This window comes from Puma concolor, chromosome D1, assembly GCF_028749965.1.
Source record: "Puma concolor isolate L17-30 chromosome D1, mPumCon1.1.hap2, whole genome shotgun sequence".
Taxonomy (NCBI): Eukaryota; Metazoa; Chordata; class Mammalia; order Carnivora; family Felidae; genus Puma; species Puma concolor.
This window is the reverse complement of record NC_141676.1, coordinates 5,059,880-5,071,400: the sequence shown is the minus strand read 5'-3', so window position 1 is coordinate 5,071,400 and position 11,521 is coordinate 5,059,880. Positions and strand designations below refer to the sequence as shown.

Below are 11,521 nucleotides of genomic sequence, written 5' to 3'. Positions count from 1 at the left end.
CTGTAAAGAATTGGGGCACCTGCATGGCTCAGTGGGTTAAGCGTCCAAGTTTGGCTCAGGTCATGATCTCGCAGTCCTTGAGTTCAAGCCCCGCATCAGGCTCTGTGCTGACATGACAGCTCAGAGCCTGCTTCTTCAGAGATGTCTCCTTCTCTCTCTGATTCTCTCTCTCTCTCTCTCTCTCAAAATAAATAAACATTTAAAAAATACAACTGTAAAGAACCAAATAGATTGAAAAATCCATTGGAGTGGCTTACCAAAAGATTGAAGAAGGCTTGGAAGAAGAATAGGCTGTGAGTTTAAGGACAAGTCTGGAGAAATGATCTCATCTGAAAATCAGAAACAAAAGGACTGAATAGAAATTAACAATGCCCAAGCGATCTATAGGACCATCTCAAGCAGCCTAACGTATGTGTCTGGAGTTCCAGAAAGAGAGGAGAGAGAGGATGGGACAGAAAAATATATGTATTTGAAGACATAATGGTAAGAAAAAAAAATGTGAAATTTGATGAGAAACATTCACTTACAGATTCAAGAAGCTTGGCAAGCCACAAACAGGATGAGCAAAGGAAAATCACACCTGGAGTAAGCATGTCATAGTCCAAGTGCTGAAAACCAGAGGTAAAGAAAACATTTTGAAAGCAGGTAGGTTCCATATCGGGGAACAGTGATGTGGAAGAGTGGAGGACAGAGACAGTGAGCTCACACTCTGAAGTGCTGACAAAGAAGACAATCTAGAATTCTGTAGCCAATGAAAATATCTTGCAGTAGGAGAGACAGGTAAAGACATTTTATGAGAAATGATAGAGGATGGGGCTCCTGGGTGGCTCAGTCAGTTAAGCAGCCGACTCCTGATTTGGGCTCAGGTCGTGATCTCGTGGTTTGTGAGTTCAAAACCTGCACTGGGCTCTGTGCTGGCGGCGTGGAGCCTGCTTGGGATTCTCTCTCCCTCTCTTTCTGCCCCTTCCCCACTCTCTCCCTCTCTCAAAATAAGTAAATAAATAAACATGTACATACATACACACATACATAAAACTTAAAAAGAAAAAGAGCGACAGAGAAGAGACTTTGCTGCCGGCGGGCCTGCGCTCCGAGAAATGCTAAAGGGCGTTCTTCAGTCTGAAAGGAAATTTGGGAACTTGGATCCATAGGAAGGAATGAAGCACCACAGAAATGGTAAAAGTTGGGTAAATTTAAAAGCGTTACTTTTTTGTTTTCTCAGTTTCCACAAAAGACAAGTATCTATTTACAGCAAAAGTAATATTATCATAAGATACAGTTTATGACATATGGAGGAATAAAATATAATAGTAGAAATAATGGGAGAGCAAATAAACTTATATTGTTGTAAGGCTCTAATATCTGTGAAATGTGAAGTTCAATTAGATTGTGATCAACTGGTGATGTGTACTATAATTTCTTTTTTTTTTTAATGTTTATGTTTGAGAGAGAGAGCGAGCGAGCACAAGCTGGGGAGGGACAGAGAGAGAAGGAGACACAGAATCCAAAGCAGGCTCCAGGCTCTGAGCTGTCAGCACAGAGCCCGACGCAGGGCTCAAACTCACGAACTGTGAGATCGTGACCTGAGCCGTAGTTGGATGCTCAACCTATTGAGCCACCCAGGCGCCCCTACATACTATAATTTCTAAGGCAACCATTAAAAAATCATAAAAAGAGATCTAGCTAAAAAGCAAAGAAAGGAAGTAAAATATAATATTAATGATATTTAAATCCTGACTATTGAATTATAATATGTAAATGTGGTATTAATTATATTCAGTTCCTCAGAAGAAGGCAGGAAAAGATGAACTGAGGGATTAAAGGACACATAGAAAAAAAGTAGTAAGGTGACAGACCTTGCTCTGTTTCTCCAAATTCATATGATGAAATCCTCACTTCCAGCACCTCAGAATGCGACTGTATTTGGAGTTAGAGCCCCTGCAGAGATACTAAGTTAAAATGAGGTCATTCGGCTGGACCCTAATCCGATATGACTGGTGTCCTTACAAGAAGAGATTTGGATACAGACACATACAGAAGGAAAAGAACGTGAAGACGCAGGGAGAAGTCAGCCGTCGACAAGACAAGGAGAGAGGCCTGGAATAGATCCTTCTCTCACAGCCCTCAGAAGGAACCAGTTCTGTCAACACCTTGATCTCAGACTTCTAGCTTCCAAAACTGTGAGAAAAGAAATCTCTGTTTTTGAAGCCACCCAATCTGGGGTACTTTGTTATGGTGGCCCCAGCAGACTAAACCCAGACTAACACAGACTAAACATAGACCTAAAGCCAACTGTATGAATAATTCCAGTAAATGTAAATATTCCAGTTACAACACAGAGCTTGTCAAGTCCCCACTATATAATATGTAAAAGAGAGAGAATTTTTCTACAGACAAAAGGATGAAAACAGATATGCTAGGCACTTAGAAAGCACAAGAAGCTGGTACAGCTACATTCGTATCAGGCCAGGTTAACGTCCAGACAAGGAGAATTAGAGATAAAGAGAGGCATTTCGTAATCCGAAAAGGACCCACTGAACAGGAAGCTATAACCCTAAATGTATATGCACCTAATAGCAGAGCTACAAAAAAACTGAAGTAAAAACTGACAGAACTAAGGGGAAAAAAAGGCAAATGCGTAATCACAGAGATTGGAAAACTCTTCGTTGGTAATTGATAAGTGACTAACTGGACAAAAAAAGCAATAGGATGTAGAAAGTCTGAGCAGGACGACGAGCTTGACAGAGCCGACATTGTATGTATCTGCGGGAACTCTATCCCGTAATATTGCAGAACCGCAGTGTTTGGAAGCACACATAGAGCGCTCCCTGAAATAGATCGTATCCTCGGCACGAGACAAACTGCGAAAGATTAAAATCTCACAGAATATGCTCTCTTAAATCAGAAAGAAATAATAATATATCTGGAAAACCCCAAATGTTTAAAAACTAAAGAATATATTTCTAGGGGTGCCTGGTTGGCTCAGTTGGTGGGACCTGCAACTCTTGTTCTCTGGGTCATGAGTTCAGGCCCCACCGTGTGTAGAGATTACTTAAAAATAAAATCTTAAAACAAAACAAAATATATATATACATATATATATGACTAATGAGTCAAGGAAGAAAACACAATGAAGGCAAAATATCTCAAACTGAACAAAACAAAAGCACAGCGTATCAGAATTTGTGTAGTGCAGCTGAGAGAAGTGCTTTAGAGGGAAATTGAGAACTTTAAATCGGAAAAAAAGAAAGCTTTAAAATCAGTATTCTATGGTTCTACCCTAAGAAGCTGGAAGAAGTTTGGCAGGTTTTCCAAAAAGTTAAATATTTTTACCATATGACCCAGCAATTCTACTCCTAAATATATACCCAAGAGAACTGAAAACATATATTTACACAAAAACCAGTACACAAATGTTTATAGATGCATCAGTCCTATAGTCAAAAAGTCGAAACAAAGAGCAAAATAAAAAAGCCAAAAAAAAAAAAAAAAAAACAAGTTAAATCCCAAAAAATGAGTAATGAGAGCAGGAATTAGTGAAATAGAAATACATAAAGAACAGAGAAAGTTAGCAGAACCAAAAGTTGGTTCTTTGAAAAAAATCAGTGAAATTGATAAACCGCTAGCAAGATGGATTAAGAAAAAAAAGAGGGAAAATGCAAATTACCAATTATCAAGAACAAAAGGGTGAAAGAGAGCAAAGGAGAGTAAGGAAACTTTCAGGCTGATCGAATATTCTAGATCTCAATTGGGTTGATGGTTACCCCAGTGTATACATTTACCAAAACTATATGCTTAAAATCTGTAGATAAATTATATTTCAATAAAGTGAAAAAAATTTATGAATTCTAGGGGCGCCTGGCTGGCTCAGGAGGTAGAGGTCACAATTCTTGATCTCGGAGTCATGATTTTAAGCCCCACATTGGGTGTAGAGCTTACTTAACAGCAACAACAACAACAAAATTCTGCATACTGTTATCTGCAATTCAGATCTGACATTTCTGGATTTTTCCTCACCTTCCTTCATTCCATATTTATCTCCCTTTTTTCACAGTGTAATCTCTGATTTCCAACATCTATATATTTATTCATTTTTTTGTATCTTTCATACAAAAACAACAACAGTTTTAGAATTCCTACGCTGATATTATCAACAACAAACCAATTAAGTAAAGCTCAAGTGTTTTGTTTTGTTTTGTTTTGTTTTTTGTAGTCCTTAGGAAGTCCATGAACTGTATTGAACATTTATTTGAATTCTTGTGTTATTTTTTCTGTACAATTATGTTACCATTCATTTCTGGTTTACTCCTCCTGTGTTTCTTTTTTCAGATATATATCTTATTTTCTTATTTTCCCTTCTTTCTTACACAAAGGTAGCATACTACATATTTGGCAATCTATCATGGAAATCACTCTGTATCAGCTAGTGAAAACCTTTTTTTTTAATTTAATAGCTACACAGTATTGCACTGATGGGTTTATTTAATCAGCTTCCATGGAACTTAGGTGCTTTCCAACATTCTGCCATTACAAATAATGCCACAGTGAATAAGCTTGTGCATACGTTGCTATAGGTCTGTGGAAGTGAATCTTCGGGAGAAATTCCTAGAAATAGCATTTCTGGGTCAGAGGGTAAATGCCATTCTGTCTTATTAGCACTACCAAATTCCTCTCTCTGGGAGGCTGGGCCAATTTTATGCTCTTACAAGTTTCCCCTCAGCTTGCCAACTGAGATATACTGTCCAAGTTTTTTAGTTTTTGCCAATCTTATTTAAAGGTGGGAATCTTGGGATGCTTGGGTGGCTCAGTAGTAGATTAAGTGTCTGACTTTGGCTCAGGTCATGATTTCGCAGTTCGTGGGTTCGAGCCCCACATCTGGCTCTGCGCTTACAGTGTGGAGCCTGCTTGGGATTCTCTGTCTCCCTCTTTATCTGCCTCTCCCCTGCTAGCTTTTTTTCACTCTCTCTCTCTCTCAAAAAAAAAAAAAAAAAAAGTGGGCATCTCTTTAAGGCTCAGAACCCAAGGTGCGGACTTCACATACTGCTCACACTAACAGGTGCCCCTGCCCTGTACTTGTTAAATGAGTAAAGGAAAAAACTGGTCGGACCTCTACCGGACTCATCATGTTGGGACTGTTGTGAAACCGGTCACCATGACAGTTGACTCATGTCCCAGTGTGGGCAGTGCCAGACGCCTGGCTGGGAGCTAGTGAAAAAGAAGAGGAGATGGGTCTCCCCCCCCCCCCCGCCAACACTCCCCCTCCCCCCCAGAACAGGTAGAAGACCCTTCTCTCCCCGTGGAACGTAGTAAGAGTACACCTTTACGAGTCCAGAGAATATCCACAGAGCCATTGCAATGCATGACACAGTGCCCCCCTTTACCCTAGTAGAATTGTCTCTAGTATTTTTTTTAATGTTTGTTTATCATTGAGGAGGGGGAGGGGGAGAGAGGGAGGGAAACAGAGAATCCAAATCAGGCTCCAGGCTCTGAGCCGTCAGCACAGAGCCCGATGCGTGGCTCAAATCCACGATTGGAACCGTGAGATCATGACCTGAGCTGAAGTTGGATGCTTAACTCATTGAGCCACCCAGGCGCCCCTTTAGTATTTATACTATTTGTTAAATACGTCGGCATGAACGTGGTAAGACTTTTTTTTCCTTCTTTTTTTTTTTTTAAGTGTATTTATTTGAGAGAAAGAGTGCAAGTGGGAAAGGGGCAGAGAGAGGGAGAGACAGAATCCCAAGCAGTCTCCGCACTATCAGTGCAGAGCCCAATGCAGGGCTTGAACTCACAAACTATCAGATCTGAGCCAAGATCAAGAATTGGGTGCTCAACCAACTGAGCCACCCAGGCGCCCCGAGATTTTTTTCTTATTGATTGATTAAATAGGTAATACAGCCGCATAGTTCAAAATTCAAAAGTACTGTCAATGAAGATTTCCCTTCATTCCCTATTTCCAACCCACCAAATTACCTTCCTCTCAAAGGTAACTAATGGCATCAATTTCCTAGGTGTCCTTTCAGAGATATTTATACACAATACAAGTGAATACACACATCTTTACCCAAATAGTAGCCTGTTCTATAAACCCTTTTTTTCCCCCCTTCACTGTCTTCACATATATTTTATTTTTTTTTAATTGATTTGAATCCTCAGCAGCTTTTTTTTTTAAGTTTACTTATTTTTGAGACAGAGAGAGACAGAGCATGAGTGGGGGAGGGGCAGAGAGAGAGGGAGACACAGAATCGGAAGCAGGCTCCAGGCTCTGAGCCGTCAGCCCAGAGCCCGACGCGGGGCTCGAACTCATGGACCGCGAGATCGTGGCCTGAGCTGAAGTCAGACGCTTAACCGACTGAGCCACCCAGGCGCCCCTCTTCACATATATTTTAGATTTCATTCTATTCTACACCAAAACATGCAGAGCTTGCTTGAACTTTTTCACAGTACAGTGTCCTTCGTATACTGTAACTTACTTTACCGGTACCTTAGTGATAGACATTTAGGCTGTTTATAGTCTTTGCTATTACAAATGGTAAGATAAGAAATAACCTTATGTATGTTCTTTTAGACATACAAGTGTGTCGGTAGGATAAATTTCTAGATGTGGACCAAAAGGGATATGTGCATTTGTAATTTTGACAAATAGTGCCCATGTGGCGTCCTTGGAGCTGTACCAGTTTACATCCCAGCAGGGTGGGACTGTGGGGGAGGATCCTGGGCTGCCATCCCCCTGAGAGCATGTGGGTGGTGGGGGGGGGTGGGTAGCCAGATGGCCCTTTGCACTCTGTATGGGATGATCCTCTCTGCCCTGCACCTAAGCGGACCTCGGATGAGCGCTCTGTGGGCAGGCCCAGTGGAGGCACAGGCTTCGAAACGGGAAGTGAAACAGAGCCCACTTTGACAGCTTCTGAAGTTTGACAGCTTTGACGCCCTCCGTGCTGAGCAGGCTCTAGAAAAAGACGGCTCCTGCCATCAAGGCCACACAACCCCCAGGAGAAGCGACTTAGACAGGGACCAGACTTCATTCGTCCGGCACATACACAATCCCCACAGGCTGGACGGGACCAATAGCCCAAACAGGAGGCATGAGTGCCTACTACGTAGCCAACCCTGGGCTAGACACACAGCACCAGGATGAGGCAGTCTCTAGCGGAGGCAGTGAGATGTATTGTAGCAATGAGACGTGCCCTCATAAAATATAAACACAGAAATCCTTAACTCTTCTTGGGGAAGGCTGCCCCGAGAAACGGCATGTGGCCAAGGGCGGGACTTGCAGGTCTGGAAGCCAGCAGAACCTCTCCGCGAGGTGGAGGCATCTGCCCCGAAGGAGGTTTCTGGGAAATGCCTTTTCCTTCAAGAGACTAAGGACCACAGCAGAGCTCAGGAAGGGCCCGGGACCCTGTCCACCTTCCGTCCTTCCTGCTCGTTCTGAAATACTTAGCTACGGAGCCGTCTTCGGGAAGTCCGCGTGCACTCCTGTCCTGTGGCCCTATTCGCATTAGCTCCAGGCCCCCCTCTCCCACCAGGAAGCCCTCGGAGCTGAGGCACCGGAGCTCCAACCGTCCGCATCTGCCATGACCGGCACGAAGCTGTTTTCTAGTGTAGCACTCGGCTGAACGAACTATGGAGAACACAAGCCGTCATGTTGAGGATCCCGTAAGTCCTGGAGGTGGAGCTGACCCCAAACCACGTCAAGCTGCCACTGCTGTGGCCTCATTCCACCTCTAGACCCTTTCGGAGACATGTTCCTTTCCCTGATTTACTTGAGTTTCTTGGCAAATTAGCTCCTTAAGCCTGACGTTACCGGTGCGTTTGTCTGAGTCTGAGGGTGGAAATATGCCGCCACACCTGAGTCACTAGAGAATGAATCAGTGTGGCCTTCGTCGGTGGGTGTGGCACTGGTAGTCACTGTGGCAGCTGGGGACGGCAGAATGGGGACAGAGGGACATAGGAAATGTGAGGGCAGAGGGTGGGCCGTCCTCCTCTTTCCGTCTCCTCATGATCTCTCCCTTGACGTCTGGCAGCATGACACCAGCCGTTTGCGAAGTTCTCGGGAACCTCCCGGACACTGCTCTGCCTTGGCTCTCCTGCCACTCGGCCACTCTCCCTTCTCCTTTGCTGGTCTTCCACCTTCTAGAGAGGATTTCCCGAGCGCCATCTTTGGTCTTGTCGTCGCGCCACCTCCCTGTCTCTCTTCACCCCCTGAGAACCCCTCCACGCGCATGGGCTCAACTGTCGCTTCTGTGCAGGCGGTCCCCCCTGCCCTGGATGCCACCTCTCCCTGACCTCGCCACTGGACTTGACCTCTAAGTTGCCGCTGCCTACTGGATGTTTCCTTTTGGGAGTCCTGTCATCGTCTTAAACTGAACAGGCATGAAATCGAGCTTGCTCCTCCTCCCAGATTCCAGTCTCCTGCCCATGGCATCAGCCTTCTCTCACGCACCCGTGCTCAAATCCTGAGTCATCTTCGACGCCTCCTCCCCACTCCTCCCTTCCCAAACGCAGGCCTTGCCACCTGCCTTTGCAACATCTCTCGTTGCTCTCTGTCCTTTGCATTCTGACTGCTAACCCAGCATCTCAGCACCCATGTCCTGAATATTTAATAGCTTCTCCTGTGGTCTCCCTGCCTGCACTTTCTTCCCTGCAAGTCTTTCTTCCTACCTGGCCAGACAGATTCTCCGGAATGATTATTTTTATCCTATGTCTCTCTTGCTCAACAACTTTCAGGCGCTGTCTTCACTGTGGATAAGTGCAGATTCCTTTCACTTCAGGCTCCAGGCCCTATGTTTGGCCGCAGCCCTCCTTGCTGGCTTTATCCCACATGACGTGAGTGCAGGCATCAGATTCCGTTCCCGACACTTACGTGCTGTGTGACCCTTGGGCAAGTACTTAACCTCACTGTGCCTGAATCTCTTCCTCAAAGTCTCTTTATAAAGATTTTAGCATCTGAGAGGATAAACAGCACTTAGAACCGTCTGGATATGGAGTAGGCACTGAAATGCTAGCTGTTTAGTGCACCGATTCTCATTAAGCAAGTGCTGCAATCTGCATGCCCTCCCCTGGGCGCACACGTCCGCCTCTCCTTGTTACCTTTGCTCTCAGCCCAGTCCCTCAATCTAGAATGCTCTTCTCTGCCCATCTCCTCTTACTCACCCTTCATGGGCCCCTGACCTCCCATTTTGCTTCCGATAAACGTTTCTTTGCCACTTCCTGCAGGGCTGCTCCGCCTGGTTGGGTGGTGCTGGGCGTGTCGAGCCAGCCGCAGGCCACTCTCGGCACATCTTCCTGGAGGGGTCGTTTACTTGACAAGTGAGTTCACCCATTTTTAATGCTACAGCAGCCACCTCAGTAATATCATGGAGTAGGATGCAAGACTGGCAGAAGATTTTGAAGAAAAAAGATGCAACTAGTAAGGATATTCAGGGGCGCCTGGGTGACTCAGTCAGTTAAGCGTCCGATTTTGGCTCGGGTCATGATCTCACAGCTCGTGAGTTCCAGCCCCGCGTCGGGCTGTGCGCTGACAGCTCAGAGCCTGGAGCCTGCTTTGGATTCTGTCTCTCTCTCTGTCTCTCTCAAAAATAAATAAACAAACATTTTTTAAAAACAATATTCACGGGGCGCCTGGGTGGCGCAGTCGGTTAAGCGTCCGACTTCAGCCAGGTCACGATCTCGCGGTCTGTGAGTTCGAGCCCCACGTCAGGCTCTGGGCTGATGGCTCAGAGCCTGGAGACTGTTTCCGATTCTGTGTCTCCCTCTCTCTCTGCCCCTCCCCCGTTCATGCTCTGTCTCTCTCTGTCCCAAAAATAAATAAACGTTGAAAAAAAAATTAAAAAAAAAAACAAAAACAACAATATTCAGAGTGGAGGTGTCTCAGGCCACCCCCCAGCTGTGGTAGGGGGTCTTCATTCATTCTGCAGCGGAAGGGGTGAGGTGCTAAAGTAAGGCAGGGATAGCCAACGTAGCGGGAGGTGGCTGTCTCTGTGCTCAGGGTCCCCACAATGAGGGTCCTTTTAAGTGCGGGGCTCTCTCCTTCCTGAAGACTCAGTATCTATACCACTCCCGATTGCCCCAAAGTAGCCTGTATATTGTTTTCTTAACTTTCCACATGGGTAGGTCTCATCTCTCCAACAGCGCCCTCAGCACCCAGGGCGCAGGCCCAGCAGGGTGCAGGTGTTGGGTAACGCACTGCGGAAGGCAGCCCCAGGTGTGAGTCCGGCCCCGGGGTTTACTGATGGAGAAAGTCGCTTTTCTTTCCGGCCTCCTTATCTGTCAACTGTGGCTAATACTTACCTAATGAGAGTGTTTTGAGTCACTCCAGTCAACTAGATAAGGAATGTGCAGCTTTCAGCTCAGGAGATGGCACGCAGGGCACTTAGTAAACATCAGACCCCTCCGAGCTACGTGAGGCTCTCAGCAAACACTGGATTCTCGAATGTTCCCACTGATAACTATACCTTCCCACCTGCATCTACACCCACATCCTTGGCCTCCCTTCCTGTCACGCTGGATGCTCCTACCTGAGGCCAGCCTCTCCCTGGGTACTAGTCCTGGCCCTTGTCACTTTCACAAAGGCCTCATATGCCTGCTGTCTCTGTCTCCTGCGGCATCAGTACCCTCCCTGTTTGCTCACTGTCTTCACTGGGTGATCATGCTGTGGGGTCACTCTGTCTAAAGCAAAAGACAAAACGACACACCAAACCCCTCCTTTGATCCCATGTCCCTCTGGTCACCGCTGTATTCCTCTGCTCCCTTTCCAGTAAAACTCCCTGAAAGAGTTGGCACGCTCCCCTTTCCACCTCTGCCACTCACTCTGGGCCCACTGCAGCACACTCTTACCTGGCAGTCACGGAAACTTCTTGTCTCTGGTGACCTCTGCGTGGCCAAGTCCAGCATGCGGCCCTCAGGCTTCATTGTACCAGCCTCTCCAAAGCACCTGAGACCCTGAAATGCCTTCTGTCCAGGCCCCCCGGGCCCACAACTCCTGATTTTCCTCCGGCCCTGCCGCCCACAGTCTCCTTCTTCGCCTCTAAGCATAGAAGTCCCAGGCCTGTCCTTGGACCACTTCTTGTCTCTTTCTGCAGTCACCGAGGTAACTTTATCCACGCTCAGGGCTTTAAATGCCACCTAAGAAACGTCCTCATTTACGTCTCCGATCCAGAGCTCCCCAGAATTCCAGGCTGGCGTATCCACCGCCTACTCCCCAGCTCCGCTGGGGTGTCACCCACTTCAGGCGCGGACTCTTGGTTCCCCAGCACCCCCCACCCCCACCCCTCACACAGCCTTCCCCATCTCGGTCATGGGAACTCTGGCTTCCCAGACTCTCAGGCCGAGGCCTTTGGAGTTCTCCTTCGCTCCTCCCTCTCCCAAGCCCACAACCGACTGATCTCCCCACCCTGGTCCAAATCACCGTCACCTCTCTCGAGGCCGACCCCCAAAGCCTGAGCGGGTTTGCTGCCTCTTTTTCCCCCACCTCCACAATCTGTTCTCCACCAACCGCCAGAGTAATGTTTTCAACACATAA

At 46.4% G+C, this 11,521-nt stretch overlaps 1 long non-coding RNA gene across 3 annotated transcripts in view; it reads left to right on the top strand.

The window, feature by feature from the left end:
• The window catches only part of LOC147576347 (uncharacterized), a 17,563-nt gene extending 6,042 nt beyond the window's left edge, over nt 1–11,521 (top strand). Inside the window, exons 4-5 of one of the 3 annotated variants that reach the window (XR_015240693.1) lie at nt 530–2,444; nt 2,499–3,842. This is a non-coding gene — a long non-coding RNA (uncharacterized LOC147576347). Of the gene's footprint in view, nt 1–529; nt 2,445–2,498; nt 3,843–10,757 lie in introns of those variants that run through there. The other 2 variants (XR_015240694.1, XR_015240695.1) reach the window with 2 other exon arrangements.